The sequence below is a fragment of the Anabrus simplex genome, chromosome 1, assembly GCF_040414725.1.
Source record: "Anabrus simplex isolate iqAnaSimp1 chromosome 1, ASM4041472v1, whole genome shotgun sequence".
NCBI lineage: Eukaryota > Metazoa > Arthropoda > Insecta > Orthoptera > Tettigoniidae > Anabrus > Anabrus simplex.
The window spans coordinates 716,918,012-716,935,408 of record NC_090265.1 but is presented as its reverse complement, the minus strand read 5'-3'; positions in this window follow the sequence as shown (position 1 = coordinate 716,935,408).

Here is a 17,397-nt window from a genome sequence, read left to right as displayed (position 1 = left end):
AGATGTGCTGGGTTGAGGTCCTAGTTTCATATGAAACCACATTGTACCATTCTTTTTCGAAGTATACGCTGGCAGTTCACAGCAGCAAAGCACATATGAAAATTTTCAAATCTGTTTCGAAAGTTGTCCAGCCCCGCAGTGTAGGGGGCAACGCGTCTGCCTGTCACCTGGCGGCCCCGGGTTCGATTCCCGGCTGGGACAGGGGGTTTTAATTGTAAATTATTAATATCCCTGGCCTGGGGACTGGGTGTTTGTGTCGTCCTTAACGTTCCTTTAATATGGTGGAAGTAGTGGCAAAAGATCTACAGAGGTCGATGCCATGAACAAATATCATTAAAAAAAGAAAAACATTTCAAAAGTTATTTTCACTTTCATTACCGTTTTCATTGTTTTTGGTAAGTGCGGAAAGAAATAATGTCAAACAATTTTGCATCTATATTGCACTGCCAATAGATGCACCGTCGGTATTTGGGATCACTGGGAAGCTCAACCAACTAATATTTTAAAGTTTAATTATTTAACCACTCTTTACGAAATATCCGACTACTTTTTAACCTATTCTTTCGACGTATTGGCGTACCAAAAAGAACCTGATGTCAAAAGAAACACGTTATCAGACACGACACTACCCGGCTTATCAAGAGTACAGTAACGGTTGTAACAAATTGTGACTGAGGCTGTGGACCAGAGCTGGTCTAGAAAACGAGCAGTATGTGGCATAAATTCAATACAACGGGAATAAGTAGACTATTATGTCGTAAGTTCTATATAATTTTTTTCCCCTGGTGATGAAAGGTGATATCGTTACCGCTGAAAATCGCTAAAAGAAGTCCGTCAAAAAATCCACAGTCCGCTAAATGGAAAATGTATCCGCTGTTCTGTTTAAAAATCCGCCAAATTTGGCGGAAAATCCGCTGAGTTGGCAACACAGTGTCAGTGTTGTGGAAACATCAAAGTATATTAAGCGATTAGTGACAGATGTATTTAATCTTGGAAAGTCACTCAAGATACCACTACTGCCTACAGAAAAGGTTTATTCTTCACTGGTGCCCATTTATGAAAACAAGAAGCAGGACATAGGAACCACCCGGGTGAAAGTCCAATGGCGCTTTTGGTTCCAATCTAGCTAGCTTCAGGTAGTTCCAGTCCCTTTATTCAAATGGCACTGGAGGTCATTCACAACATGCAGATAGTTGTAGGCAGGTTCTGTAGATGGCACGCAAGTAGGCTTGAAATGAGCAATTTTAATAATTAAAGGCCGTTTGCCTCAAAATGTGTTTCAAGTCTAACCTCAATCAGTGGACCCTTCTGAAAAGGAATTAGTCATACATCATCAAGTATTATGGAGATAATATTGCTGGATTCGTCAAAACCGACTTCACTCAATCAATTAACCTTGTTCGAATTCATATCGATTTTAAGTGATAGTTCCCATGATGCTATTTGTGTTTTTTTAATTCCAAGTGCTCATGTGCGTGAGCTGTAAATCTTTGTTCCTTGTGCTTGTTTATTAGAAATATATCTTTGGAAGTCCTCCTGAAATCCTATAATTCCTGTTTGAGTACACCTCAGAGGCTGGAAGCTGAATTATTCCTGTCTCAGTGCATTTAATTCTGTTATTTTTATTTTCGTGTGGTACTTGGATACTGATGTGATACACTTATCTTGCATAATCTGTGCTCTGCTGTCTTGCTTTTGAAGGGATGTATTATTTGTCATAATATCGGCTTTGTGTTAATGTGTAATCATTCAAGGTAAAACTACTTTGTGGTGTGAGGTTATGCTCTCAATAACATAGTACTGTATGCCATACGAACTAGGGGTATCAGTGCATTATTCACTGTACAACATAGTACTTCAAAATAAAAATATATGAATTATAATGTATTGGGAATGGAAATAGTAGAACTGCATTATAATCATTGGATTAGGTAGGATGGGCAGAGGTTGGGGGGAGGGGTTTGGGTAAGGAGGGAGGAGCTGTGGTGAGCATAACCAGATGTGCATCGCTACACCGGAAGTTACTTCTCTGCGCTATCTGTTGTTAATAATAGTAAGGTACTGCACACAATTGTGCCCTATGTTCCACCCAGGAGTAGTAGGAATTAAGTCGGTAAGCAGTCATTGCACACAGTGCACATTGTGGCACTATCTCTGATTGCGACTGAAACTACTAGCGCCTTGTGGGTTGGCACCGAAATTTGTTATTGAGTTTCATCTCTATTCTATTCTGTCCTCTTTGATAAGGACGATCATTCAGTGCATCCTACATCAACATGTTGATTTTTAGAACAACATATTCCGGTGGCCGATATGCTTTCAAGCCATGGAGACACACACAGTAGATGATTAAGGAAATTAAATGTGTTTTTATGGATTTATTAATTTTTGTGTAGGAAAAGTAGGAAGTTGTTTTAATTAAAGATGTGTGTACACTTATACATTCCTAATAACACAATGGTTTGAATAATGTGAAGTGACTTTTTTAAAGTAGATTGCGAGAATGATAAGAACTGTTTTGAATCCAAAGAAACATAACGGTATAAATTGATGGAAAATTGTAAAATAAAGTATTTCATGCTGTAGTAACCAATATAATTGATTGAAAACTTTACAATAATACATTGTATTAGATTTATAGTGTTGTTTTGGGTACTTGTTAAAATAACATGAGTCCAAGAAATTAAAACATATTTTAAGGTAACATGAAGTGAGATAACCAACATACATTGCTTTTGTAATAAAACATATTAATTTATGGACCTCCCTTCAACATTTCACTGAGCTAACTTAAAATTCGTTGGCTATAGGGAGTTGTTTCTGTTTTTCTCAAAACTTACTTTCTGTGACTCATGTGGTATTACAAATGACTGATGACCTAGATTTTAGGCCCCTTTAAACAACAAGCATCTTCATAATCATACCTTTTTTTTTAGTACCCTTTCAAATTCTTTTGCTACCTGAGATATGAGTGTGACCTCTTCGATAATTATCACACATCTTCTTGTCCGCCTTCTTAAATATAAGTATTATAACTCTTTTACTCAAGTCATTTGGTACTGAGTTTGCTTTCCAAATACATTTAAATAACCTATACAGCCACTGTAGACCAACAGGTCCTGCTGCTTTTTGCACTGTCATTCGTTTGACAGGAATCTCCACCTCTTCCAATGCGGTTTCACTATCGGATTGTCTCCTCTACCTTTTCATCTAGTCTACACCCCTTCTCACATTCAATGGTTCATCAAAGTAATTCTATCTTTTCCTTTTCTCCTCTCTCTCACCTTCTTTGTATAGATTCTTCTCCTTCTTACAAGTCTTAACAACCAATCTCATTTTCAGTGTCTTTGTCTTGTTCATCTGCTGGCTTTGACATCCTGCCAGTGTCTCTTGAGACCTTTCTTCCACTCCTCTGGTAAAGGACCTCTCCGTCTTCTGTCCTCCACCATAAAACCCTGACAGCTTTTCACCGTCCTGAAACTAACCGTCATTGATTTTATCCTCCGTAATGCCCACCTCTCTCAGATCTTTCTCACACTCTTGGAACTGTCTCAGCTTAGATGCCTTTGGTTTTAGAAAATTCCAGATTTTCTTTGTGAGCCGGTCGTTATTCATACGGAAGATGTGCCCAGAAAACAGCAATCTTCTCTTTTAATTGTTGTTGTTATTGACCTGAGTCAGCTCTTATTCGTTCCTTCCCGATACTTATATTGACCCGTTGGGATCTTTTCCTCTTTGCATATTTGTCCTGTGTTCCTACTGTTCTTTACCCACCTCTATTCATCCTGTACCATCGCTTAAATACTAAGGATTCACTCTTCAGACTACAGACTCAACCTTCCCACTTCAAGAAAAAGTGGCAGCATCAATCAAAATCATGTTTGAGATCTTATCCTACAGTTCCCATATCAGGACTGAAGATTTTTTTTTTAAAGATGTTTTACGTCGCACCGACACAAATAGGACTTACGGCGACGATAGCACAGGAAAAGGCTAGGAGTGGGAAGTGGCTGTGGCCTTAATTAAGGTACAGCCCCAGCATTTGCCTGGTGTGAAAATGAGAAACCACGGAAAACCATCTTCAGAGTTGCCAACAGTGGGGTTCGAACCCACTATCTCCTAAATACTGGCTGCACTTAAGCAACTGCAGCTATCGAGCTTGGTGACTGAAGATTCATGAAGATGGCCCTTCAATTAGTGTGTGTTTTATTTTATGTCGCACCAACACCGATAAGTCTTATGGCGAGGATGGGATAGGCAAGGCCTAGGAATAGGAAGGAAGCGGCCATGGCCTTAATTAAGGTACATAAAAATGGGAAACCATGGAGAACCATCTTCAGGGCTGCCGGCAGTGGGGCTCGAACCCACTATCTCTAGGATGCAAGCTCACAGTTGCGCGCTCCTAACTGCATAGCCAGCTCGCCCGGTCTCAATGAGTGTGGAAGCCAACCTTTCTGATGAATCAGGGAAGCAGAAACAAACTCGCCAGGGACTGAGAAATAGACGTTAAAGAATTGGGATTGATAATGAGAGAGCAGAACTATTTGAAGATGGCAGAGTATGAAGATGAGGGGATTGTCCTTATTGTGTTTTTAGGTTTGCCGTCGTCTCCTTTATTGACCCTCTTCCCATACTGACAAGTCGTGTCTGGCTCCATGACTAAATTCGAAGGGATTTTAATTTTCATTTGTATATCTTATGGCTCAGGGGCTGCGTGTTTGAGCCATCTTTAGCATTAGATTTCATCTTAGATAGGGCCCCATCCTAATAGACATGCAGGTTGCCTACACAGCACCTGCACCAGGCCCCTCTGAGGACACACGCCATTATTTCATTGTGTTCATCATCTTGTGTTCCTATTCATGGTGCTGTCTTTATTATGACTTGATTTGCTACTTTTCATTTCTTACAAAGGCGGATGAAATATAAACGGGAATTTGAATGTACCGCTGTTAGTAATTCTGAGGCGGGGCTTTGCCAGGATGTTGGTGGTGGTGTCTAGAGAACGACGGTGGAGAATTGGGCTGCTTCAGTACGTCATGAGTGAGCAAGAGGTGCACACGTCCGTTGCACAATGCATCCTTATCAAATTTCTTGCAAAGGAGGGCACCAGACTTTCCAAAGATGTGCACAATTTGGGGAAGAAACACTTTAGCAGACTTGATTGTATGAGTGGACTAAAAATTTTGTGGCAGGAATAGAAGCTGTGGAAAATGGAACCTCATGAAAGGAGACCCCAGACAAGCATCACTGCAGACAACATTGGTGAATAAAAATTTTGCAGATTGTTTTAGCTATAGAAATAAGTTAAGAAAGTGTTCAAATAATCACCCCAAGATGACGTCCATTTCAGAAAATTGTCTGCCAGGTGGGTTCCTTGTCTCCTCAACCAGGAACAAAAAACTTTACACCAGGAAGTTTGTCAGAGACTCCTGCTTCCCTACGAGGAGGAAGGAGAGGATTTCTTGCATCGTATTGTGACTCGTGATGAAACCTGGGTGCATCATTACCTCAGAATCAAAGCAAGCAAGCATGTAGTGGCGGCGAAGAGATGAAGCTGATCGTGTCAAGGCCAAAGCACGCCTGTCTGCTGGAAAGGTGCTTGCAACACTTTTCTGGAACCCCGCGGGAGTTTTGCTGGTGGATTTTCTTCACGAACAAAGGACAATTAGTGCAGCCTATTACTGTCGCCTTTTGGATGAAGCAAAAGCTGCGTATCGCAACAAGCAATGCCAGAAACCAATCCGATACATCATTTTTCTTCATGACAATGCAAGGCGGCATACTGCCGCTTTAACGCGGGAAAAACAGGGAAATTCACTGAACACCTCTAGAACACCCTCCGTACAGTCCAGATTATCGCCCTGGGACTATCATTTGTTTGGACCACTCAAACAAGACTTAGGAGGACAGCGATTCTATGATGATGCAAGTGTAGAAGAGTTTGTGCGCAACTGGCTCCGCACATATCCCTCGTCTTTCTATCAGGACGGCATCAAAAACTTACCAATCCGATGGATAAAATGTGTATCGAAGGGAGGACTATGTAGAAAAGTAATCTCTATATTTGTACTTTTTTTGGTTGATGCAACAAATTTTAAATTATTCTCGTTTCTATTTGATCCGCCCTCATATGAATATGAATTTGCCTTACCATCTACAACTTCACGTACTTTAAAGGGAGGTCCAGATCTAATTAGTACTTCCGTTACAAGTAATTTACAGAGAAAAACAGTATGTGAAGTTGTAAGCAAAATACTGAAATTACCGTATAATCCCGAATTCCACCCGCCACGGAATAAGATCCGCACCCTAAATTTGAGACGGCAAAATACGGAAAAAATCAAATAACTTACATACCTATTTAATTTTCTTCCAATATACCACAAAATATAAATTCAAACAGCTTACAATTAATAAAATCATCACAAAAATCTTAAATAAAATCTGTAAAATACTCAGATCATTCACAATTCACTGTCGTCTGAAATTTCACCATAAGAACTTTCGTCGCTGGTATCTTTCTACAAATAGTCGTCCTCACTACCGTCCACTGAATTTGAAATTCCACATTTCTTAAAGCTTTTGGACACTAGGTTGTTGGAAATGCGCGCCCATGCGGTCTTGATCCAGCTCCATATTTGTCCCACTTCAGGCCTCTTCACTCGTCCGGTTGGTGATCACCATCAGAGATCCATTTGGTGTACAATGTTTCATTGCAGTTTTGAAAGGCCGGTTCATGCACACATCCAACGGCTGTAGAATAGAAGTGAGTCCTCTGGGAATTATCACAAGATCGGTTTTTCCTTCCATCATATCTTTTATGGCGTCAGTTGTATGTCCTCTGACCGAGCTCGATAGCTGCAGCCACTTAAATGCGGCCAGTATCCATTATTCGGGAGATAGGTTCGAACCCCACTGTCGGCAGCCCTGAAAATGGTTTTCCGTGGTTTCCCATTTTCACACCAGGCAAATGCTGGGGCTGTACCTTAATTAAGGCCACGGCCGCTTCCTTCCCACTCCTAGCCCTTCCCTGTCCCATTGTCGCCATAAGACCTATCTGCGTCGGTGCGACGTAGGGCAACTAGCAAAAAAAAAAAAAAAAAAAAAAAAAAAAAAGGTATGTCCTTGGTAACTGTCCAATAAAAATAACACCGGACGGCAAGTTTCCTTTCGGAAGTGTTTACCTTTTCAGAACTACATACGGAGGGAGTTTGGTTCCATTCGTTAATATGCACATTACCATGCATTGTTGCTTTTCGTTACTACCTGTTCTGATGGTTACACTTTTAGAACCCTTCATATCCACTGTATTTTCCAACGGCATTTCAAAATAGACAGGTGTCTGGTCAGCATTCCCAATTTGTGACAGCAAATAGGAATTTTGCTTCCTCAAATGAATAATGTGACGCTGAAAGGCCGTTAATTTTTCTTCATACGCTCCAGGGAGACGTTGTGAAATAGACATACATCTCCGAATCAATCCGTGACTTGCAGTAAAACCCTGTGTTTTGAGTTCTTTTGAGATCTCTAGTACTTTCAATTGACACATTTCACTAGAAACACCATATCCTAACTCACATTTTTGTATCACAAATTTGTGTCGTTCTTCAATTTCCGGATACACTGCACTCCACCCGCAGAACGCTCTGCGATTACCATTCATTTTTAGTAGTTTTTCCTTCTTCTTCTGCCAATCCCTAATACACGATTCATCAGTATCGTACTTTCTGCCAACAGCACGATTTCCGCATATTTCTGCTTCGCTTACAACTTTAAGTTTCTCATGCACAGTAAATGACCGCAGGCGCCGTTTTGAGTCCATCGCTTACTAACGAGACAGCACTTTCACGGGACAGATACGGAACTCAAATGTGAGCGAGGTAGACTTCCGTAACCAATAGTCTCGACTGTCGCAAAGTAAGATATCCTGCGAGATCAGCTATTCACGCACCCAGCAACACTTGTGAAACAAATGACGATCGAACATCCGCCGCAGCGGCTTTCATATTTACCGCATATTTATCCATATTCTTTAATTGACCGTATTTCATTACCTTACATTTCGCATTTACATGCCACTGTAACTGTATTGAGAAAAAGTCGATCTTGTTTTCTAGAACGCAACTAAAACACAGTAAGACCTGAATGCCTGTTTACATGTGGTATGTATGGTAACCGTATTCAAATCTATTTCAGTACTCCATGTAAACGTAGTACATATTTACGAGAATGAACGGCTTGAATACGACCCGTACCCAAGATTTAGAACCAATATTTTGGGGGGAAACGTGTGGGTGGTATTCGTGATTATACGGTAAGCTGATAATCCACATAAAAGCACAAGTTTAAATTCCATGTAATTTCTTGTGTTGGAAAACACTGGATGATTTTGCAGTTGATGAAACCAGAGTTTTGTAGATACCGGTAATGAAAACACAGTGGTCATCCCAAAGTCCAAAATACAGTATTTGAAGTTTGTAAATAAAACAAGTGAAATTTCCTGGATTGTGAAACAGGTTAATTACATAAGATCACAGGTAAAGAATAAGAGGTAAACTGCACAGATTAAAGTGTACTAAAGTTATTTTATACAAGAGAGAGAGATGTATATATGTTGGAAGATGTTTTGAGATGAACCAAACCAGGATCAAGCAGAGTGGTTACAAAATACTAAGTGAGGTTATAAATGGAAGTCCATTTTATTGAATATATTTTTTAGATGGATGCACATCATTTATTTTGTTATATTAATAAAATAAATATTATTTATATATAACTCTTAGCTGGTACTCAATATATTTTCCTTTATCTCATCACCGCTATCTTTGCTCATGCCGATACATATCATGCTTCAGTTAACCCATTGACATACTAATTTTAATGTACTGAGCATTTTCTTTTTCTTCATATGTAAGATACAATTTTTCACATGTATACTCCCTGCCATGTAAGCTAATACATTAAGGGTACAACCTTACTCTTTCTCCTGTGTTATTCGATTCAGAGTCCTCAACCATACAGTTTATGGACCCCACTTGCCAGTAAGATGTTTTACACTTACTAGTATTCTTGCATGTTGGCCCTATAGTTTTTTTTATTACGAGATTTATGTGTTGCCACTGCCATATTGCAGTATTACATTTGCAGGTGTAAGTAAAAGCATGTCTTTTTTTTTTTTTTTTTTTTTTTAGGATTATAAATGTGTTTGGATAATACCAGGTAAGTAGAACTGTGGCATGTTTGAATAATGCGTTTAATTACGTAGTTGGTGTTAAATGACAAATGCAGCATTTTAATAATACGGTTTTATTTCGTCCAGTTCATATGTATAAAATGCATTTAGGATTTACAAGCAAGAAAAATCTGCAATAACTCCTCCGAAAAGGAAAGCAACATTAAGCTTCTCTATAAAGATCAGTTCATTGAAATGGAAGGAAATTTCGTTATCAACCCAACTTAGCCTAACCTTGTCTTGTCACGACTTTGGTACCTCTATGTATTTTTATTGACTTGCGGCAATGTACAGGTAATATATAATTATTTGCTTGCGAGTATTATTACAGCGTGGTTTTATTTCAGTCCGACAAGTTATAAGAAATTTCAAGAAGGGAGCTGAATTATTTACACCACGCATACACCGAAGAATACGAGTATACTAATGCGTATATCAAAATAAAGGCTAAAATATGTAACATTAAATTAAGTCAGGGTGAGAGAGTGTGCGCTTTTCCTCAATTCCTCGTTGAGCTTGAAAACCGACTTAATTAAATAACTTGAATGATCATTTACTTAGGTAAGGGAACATCCATTATTGATACATTGAGGTTAGTTTGTTGGGTTATATCACATGATTTCAGTATGTAACTAGAAATGAGTCGTTAAAAAAAAAAAAGAGAAAGAATAGGGTGGCAATATATGATGATGATGATGATGATGTTTGTTGTTTAAAGGGGCCTAACATCGAAGTCATCAGCCCCTAATGGTACGAAATGAAATAACAAAAAATTCAGATTCATCCACTGACCAAAATAAAATAAAAAATGTCATGAAGAATGAATGGATGGACATGAACCCTACAAAAAAACAAAAGCAAACAAACAAAAACAGTGGATCAGACTCAAAAAGAAGGTAGGTAGAGTATTACTGACCAAGGGACCATTTATTAAGCACAATGATGCTTGATGTCTGAAGGGGTGCTAAATTCACGTCTGAGGCCGCACAGAATAGTACATGTCGCGAGTAAAGTAGAACCATGGTATTTGTCTTTTTGGGGTACTGATCAAAAGTAGGGAAGACTCACGGTGGTCCACACAAGATGGTACTACTCACAAGTATTGCAATTCATACAGGGAACGCAGACCTATGGTGTTGCTCACACAGTGGCGCCACTCATAGCCAACGCAAACCGATGAGTTTCCTCACCTAGGTGTACTAGTCACGGGTGCCGGTATTCCCGTGATGTTCCTCACATGGTGGGTACCAATCACAGGCAACGCTGACCCACGGTGCCGCTCATATAGCGGTACAACTCTCAGGCTAAGCCCAGACCCACGGTGTTGCTCACATGGGTACAACGCACGGGTACTGGAATCCACCAGGCCAGGCTTTTTACTGCAACTAATCACAAACCTATTTCATACCAATTTAGTGATATTACTCGCAAGTACATGCAACCCATGGTGTTCCCCGCATGATGGTATGAATCGAGTCGTTTTATGGTTCTAATTCAATCATCCCTTGGTCGCCCCTTACGACAGGCAGGGGATACCGCGGGTGTATTCTACATGTGCGTCCCCCACCCGCAGGTGGTAGTGTGTTTGGTCTGCGAGAGGTATTTTATTTCCCTCAAGTCCGCCGGCAAGCCGGTTAGGACCCCCCTATCCGCCACCTGGGACGTGCCACGTGGGAGTATCACCTCTCGCCCTGCTACACCTGCGTAGCAGGTTCGTGGGGCAATATTTGCTTTCTTAGTGTATAGCCTTACGTGACAAGTACTATAATCTCTAACGTGCTGAATTTTACCTTCAATATTACAATAAGTACACCCTGAAGAACAATTTTAAAAGTTTTTATTAGTGTGCAACACCACCTTAAAACACTGGAATATGCAAAGCCACTTTTCTTCTTGCCAGCCTTGCATGCAACACAAGTCATGGCATGGAGTCTTTATTTTAGGATTTGTGGGTATAAACCTTGAGAAATGTGCTTGCTGTGCTCCTGAAGGGCAAGTTGTCATTTTTTTGCAAAATAACTGGTTGACTAAAGGGTGAACCATATCTTCAAAAATGTCTATAGAGGGGAGGGATCTGGCATGAAGTTCCCACATATGATAGGATTTATTCCAGAATTTCCTGTAAAACCATATTTGAATGGTTTATCACCTGTTTTACTGTATTCCCAGCCGTTGTCCTTTGTCTGTTTAGACAGGCTGGGCTTTGTCACCACTGTTGCGTTCAAACATGAAATTTTTGTCACGCTGCTGTCACTTTCACTGCCAGTAAATGCCAAATTCACTCCGACTATCCCATAATTTAAGTTCAATTTAATTCCTCACAATACAAGATTTACTAGGGCCAGGCATTTCTTCTGACTACCAAGCGGGTAATCGCCCTACTTTCAGAATGAACGAATGATGCAATCTACAATGTTCATTCAAACACTAAGAGAGCAGATTCTCAGCTTTCAAACGGTACACTGCAAGTCATGCCATCTATGGACAGAAGATTTGAATAAGTTTGAGTGGTGTCTTTAAAAGTAGGAAAGATCACAATATGAATATAAAGTTGGAATTCAAATCATTCAAGAAAAGATCACCATCCAGACTGCCCTAAATGCAGATCAGTAGTGAGTGAGTGAAAAGAACCGCCCATCATATTATAATGTGCCACAGCAGCACGTTCTTGTAAAGCGTGAACCATCACCAGGGAAAAACAGATTATGAGGAAGAGATGTATATCCCTTTTAATACCAGTCGCTTATAGGTGGTGTATGCGAAGAATACCAGGCTTATTTTTAAGAAATTGCAATGTTTCAGTGAAATCATTATAACTTTCTTATTATTGAAGATATGCCTCCGACATTTTAACTTCTTCATCATCATCCTAAACCATCTCCAGTTTCCCGGGTGTGGTATATGAGCCTCCTCCATCTCATCCTGTCCTTGTACCATTCTTCCTCCACCAACTTGTCCCAATCATGACCTCTCAGCAGTACATCGCTCTTAACTAAACCTATCCATTTCCTTCGTGGCCTTCCCACGGGTCGTCTTCCTTCTACCTTTCTGTCAAATTCCTTCCTTGCAGTTCTGTTTACTGGCATCCTCTTCATGTGACCAAACCACTTCAGTCTTGATATCTGAATCTTATTGAGGAGAGAATCATCTATTCCTACTTCTTCTCTAATTTTCTCATTCCTAATCTTGTCTTTCCTGGTTTTCTGGATCATAGTGCGTAGGAATTTCATTTCAGCTGCCTGAAGTTTGGAATTATCTCTATTGGTCAGTGTTGTGGTTTCGAGACTGTATGTAAGAATTGGTGTATAATAGGACTTGTACAATGTCATTTTTGTTTTCATGGGTATTTGCTCATCCCATAGCAGGTGTCTTACCTGGTGGTAAAATTGTGTTGCCTTATTGATTCGATTGTTCACCTCATGTTTTGCTAGGTTGTCATTTGATATAACGCTACCCAAGTATTTGAAAACTGGAACGCTGTCCAGTTGAGCTTCATTTAACATGACTATTGGTTCTGCTCCTTTCCCATACACTTTCATCACCACAGTCTTGGTCTTGCTGATGTTTAAACCATATTTCTTAAACTCCTCATTCCAGCTTTGTATTCTCTTTCCCGAGTCACTCCAGATCGCAACATCATCTGCAAATGTGAAGGCTTTGATATCTCCATGTTCTTTCCTTTTAATAGATTTCATTACTACATCCATTAGAATAATAAATAGAAGTGGTGACAATGAGCTGCCCTGCTTATCATAGAAAAGGAGGTTCTTTACATGTTTTTAAAGTCACAACTTATGTTATATTAACGCTATAACATAAAAAAATATTAGTTTAACAATTATCAAAATGAAAATTGAAAAAAAAAAAATTGAGATAAAGAAACACAAAGCAAAATCAAAATTATGCACTGAAAAATATTATTGTCTGCAAATACATGCTCTTGCTTCACTATCTGCAAAATTTCAATAACCTAGGAACTAAAGTTTCTAATTTTAAAAATATTTTATGACCGGGTGTTTCGAGATACAGCGGGGAGGGCTCGAACCGTGTGTCATTTCCAACTGAAACTTCACTGAACATTGTGTTATGCATGTAGGCATTGTTGTCATTACTGCCTGCATCACGGCCTACAATGTCTTCATTTCCGTCACTTTCACCAATAACAATACCACGAGGTTTATTATACTGTGGAATGTCAACGCTACACTCACTTCCTGTCTCTGAAATAACATCACCAACATCATTATTACATGAGCCTGATATAGCTACATCTTCATCAGACTCAGTATAGTCGTCATTGGCACAGAGTCTGTTAATATATTCAGCTAAATCGTCATCATTCTCGAACAAATGGCGCGCGGCAGAGGCGGCCATTTTCCTACTCAGAAACTTTTATGATGTACAGAATATAGGTCGCTTTGATAAAATAATATCTCCGTAAATAAAGCGACTGGCGCGATAGTTTTGGTAGATTTAGAAACGACAGGTTCCGAAGAGTCTAGATCACCTGCATTGTGCTGCTATATGTCCGGAAACTAAGAACTACAAGCAAATACAAAACTGCTTGCGTAAGGAGCGCTATTGCGTTCCCGGCAATTTTCACTCGCTCGCCAAGGAACGCTTTTGCGCTCTCTGGTATTCTAAATGATATTCTGTGTTCAAGAACGAAGGGGAACAGACAAAATTTAAGAATGCCTGACATGTCCAGGTCAGCCAGGATACTGTGCAATGTCATCTGTCACAAATAGATGTACAATCAAAGCTCTCAGCACTTGTGCCATTTGTAAACATGTGGATATAATTAGCATGTTTGTGTTTCTATTTTGTTTTTTTAACAATAAAACTCCATTTAATCAGAAATTGTACAAACGGATGTTTATTTACAATAATGTGCTCTCTGATCCATCATGTTGTGCACTGTTATACAAATATGTAATTAGTACAAAAGAAAAGTATTGCTGGACACTTTAAAGCGTCAGATTGCATTCTCATCCAAACTACGGCCTGAAGTGCCACTGACGGTTTAAAGCGTCAATAAATATTGTTTTAAATGTGTAATATTTACTTTTCTAACTCGATGGACATGTTTTTGATAAAATTTAGTGCCATTTATTAGGACTGACTGATACAGCCAAAGCAGGTCCTGAGAAAGATATTTTAGAAAATGGTCGCAGCGAACATGTTAAAGGAGAACACAACACAAAAATCAAGTTGCCTCAGAATCAAAGAATGTGTCGGACAGTGTTCAACTATATATTTGCTTTTGCTGTGCGCCACTCCGCAGGCCGGTGAACTAAGGAAACACGAGTAGCTGTGACGTCACTGCGCTGTAAGCGAGCCATCCAGCTGATTATTGCAGTACGCGCTCAGCCGCTCTTCCGTTTACTTGAAAGTGTTGTTTATTATAATAGTGCGGTGACTGTTTGTCGAAATGCCTTCCTGTAGTGTGTGCGGCTGTAACAACACGAGTAGAAACCGAAAGTGTAGAGAGAAAGAAATACATTTCCATAGGTTTCCAAATCAAAGTAAGTCACACCGAAGGTTTAGCAGTTGGGTACAATTTTGCAAGAGGAAACGCTTTTCTCCCGGTAAGGGAGCTACTGTGTGCTCAGCACATTTTAAAAATAGACTATGATGAAACGCAACTTTTGAAAATGGAGGTTATGCCTACGGAAAAGCTGCAAGGTCCGAAATTGAAGCCAGGGTCTGTTCCTTCAATAAGATATCTGGCATCGACAGATGGAGATACTTCCCAGGCAGGAATGCTAATTCATACGGAACCGCTTCACAAAATACACTGTGGGAGTACTTGTCAGAAACTAAAAAGAGCAGGACGGAAAGGTACGAGGCTAAAAGACGAAGGGAGTTTGTTAACACAGTATTAACAGAAAGTGATAACGATAATGATGTACACGACGTTCAGAATGATAGGAGTGAAAACATTTCATCAGACATACACAAATGTAGTGTAGAAATACAGTGGGAGTTAGGAAGTGAAATAGCTAGAAAATACTTCGACGTTGCAACTTTCGGCGCAGCCTTGAACAGGGACGTAATGGGAGAACAGTTGAATGACAGTTTCTATGAACCGGATGAAAGTGACAGTAAAAGTTATATTAGTGATACTGATAACGAACACACTCAGGACGATGTACATATTACAGGTTCATATTTCTTTGTAGCGGGGACAAGTTTGGCTCACACTCTTTGAAATTTGTTACATTTGTAAAAGTAAAGTGAAAAACATTTCACATTACATTAAAGGGCCTATGTTGTGCATAAAATCACTTTGCGATTGGGGTAATAAAGTCTGTTGGTGTTCTCAACCTATGGAAGGAAAGAAACCGGACGCAAATGTCCTAATATCATTAGTATTATTGTTGTCAAGCATTCTGTTCGAACCTTTTCGGTCATTCAGCAAGTCCATTAACTTACATATGATGTCACGAACTGTATATGATAGAATTATTCATAGAGTAACTGGTCTGATAGTGGAGGGTGCTTGGGATCAAGAAAGGACTAATGTTATTGATTGATTGTTTGAAAAACAGTGCCAAACCCTTTTTTTTTTTTGGCCGGAGATGGCCAGTACGATTCTCCCGGCTTTTCAGCCAAATATTTAGTGTATTCACTAATGGATATAAATATAGGCCGCATAGCTCATTTGGAACATGTTCAGAGTGTGATGGTGAAAGGTGATCTTGAAAGGGCTGCATGTGAAATCACGATGAAGATTGTACAGGAAGAAAATTGTTATATAAAACTCTTCCTTTCCGATACACACAAAGGAGTAAGGTATTTACTGAGAACGCAGTATCCTGATATTGAACATGAATTTGATATTTGGCACATATCAAAAAGTCTAATGAAAAAGATGAAAGCTCTCAATAAAAATCATCCAGAAGTTCAAGCGTGGAAGGCCAGTATGCACAAACATGTAATGGAAACAGTTCTGTGTTAATCGATAAATTTAAGTCAACTTTGCACCACGTAAAAAATGAGCATAAATGGTTAGAAAACGGTGAATGGAAATCCTGTGAGCACGATACATTAACGGTGGAGGAAGAGAGAAAGAAAATGTGGATTAAAGCAAATTCAAGTTCATATGAAGCCTTGAAGAAAAGTTTTAGACAAATCTTTTTTAAAAGATGTGGAACATATAGAACACTACGTTCACACTGGAAGCCTAGAAAGTTATCACAACCTTCATTTGAAATACGCTCCTAAAAGAGTTCATTTGTCGTACAGAGGCTTAAAGCTCAGGTCAGTGATTGCTGCATTGGACTATAATTGGAACATCAATAAAATGAAAGCTGGTATCAAAACTCAGTACTCAAAATCAACAGGAGCCTGGGTGATAAAACAGAAATATGAGGCGTCAAGCGGTGGATGGAAGAAGGCAATAATGAACAAAATAAATCTCTTGCAAAATAACTATTGTAGAGCCTCACCTGAAGATCAAGCAATGATCTGTCACTACCTAAAAACATCGCTCCAATACCTCAACCTTCCAATGGCGACCTGATCAAGAAGCACTTCTTACGATTTCACTCGCAACAATGAGGTACCGTACTACATGTCAAAATAATACATTATATTTACCATACAAACCACCTTAGGAAACTCTTACATAATTCTGTTTTAATTTCGTTCTTTCATTTACAGCTTGAAGCCCACATAGGTGCCATCGGGTTTTGGAAACGTGTTCCTTATAGTGTTGACAACACATGATGGTATGACAACTCTGTTCTTTTACCAATCGCAGTCCATGAATTTACCCACGAAGTGAACTGTTTGTAACAAATAAAACGCCAATTTCTATTTGATGGATTTAAAGCTGTCAGTAAGCGTTTCCTTGCCATGTTCTTTGTTTCTAAGCTCATGTTATACCTTGTCATTGTCAACACTTCACGGTCTAAAATAAGCCTTGTAAACGAGGGATTTGTTATACACATAAATTTCTCAGATTTCACTGGTTTTACATTGTTTAATTCACAACAGCATACATTTTCTTCATCCGTATCCATGATGGTACACTCATTACTTTTACACCAAATTTGCATATCCGTGTCAAGATCGCTATCTGAATGGATTCACAATTAAGTATTTATTTATTTTCCACCTAGTCGATACAATGATTGCTTAAGGCAATTTTTAATGGT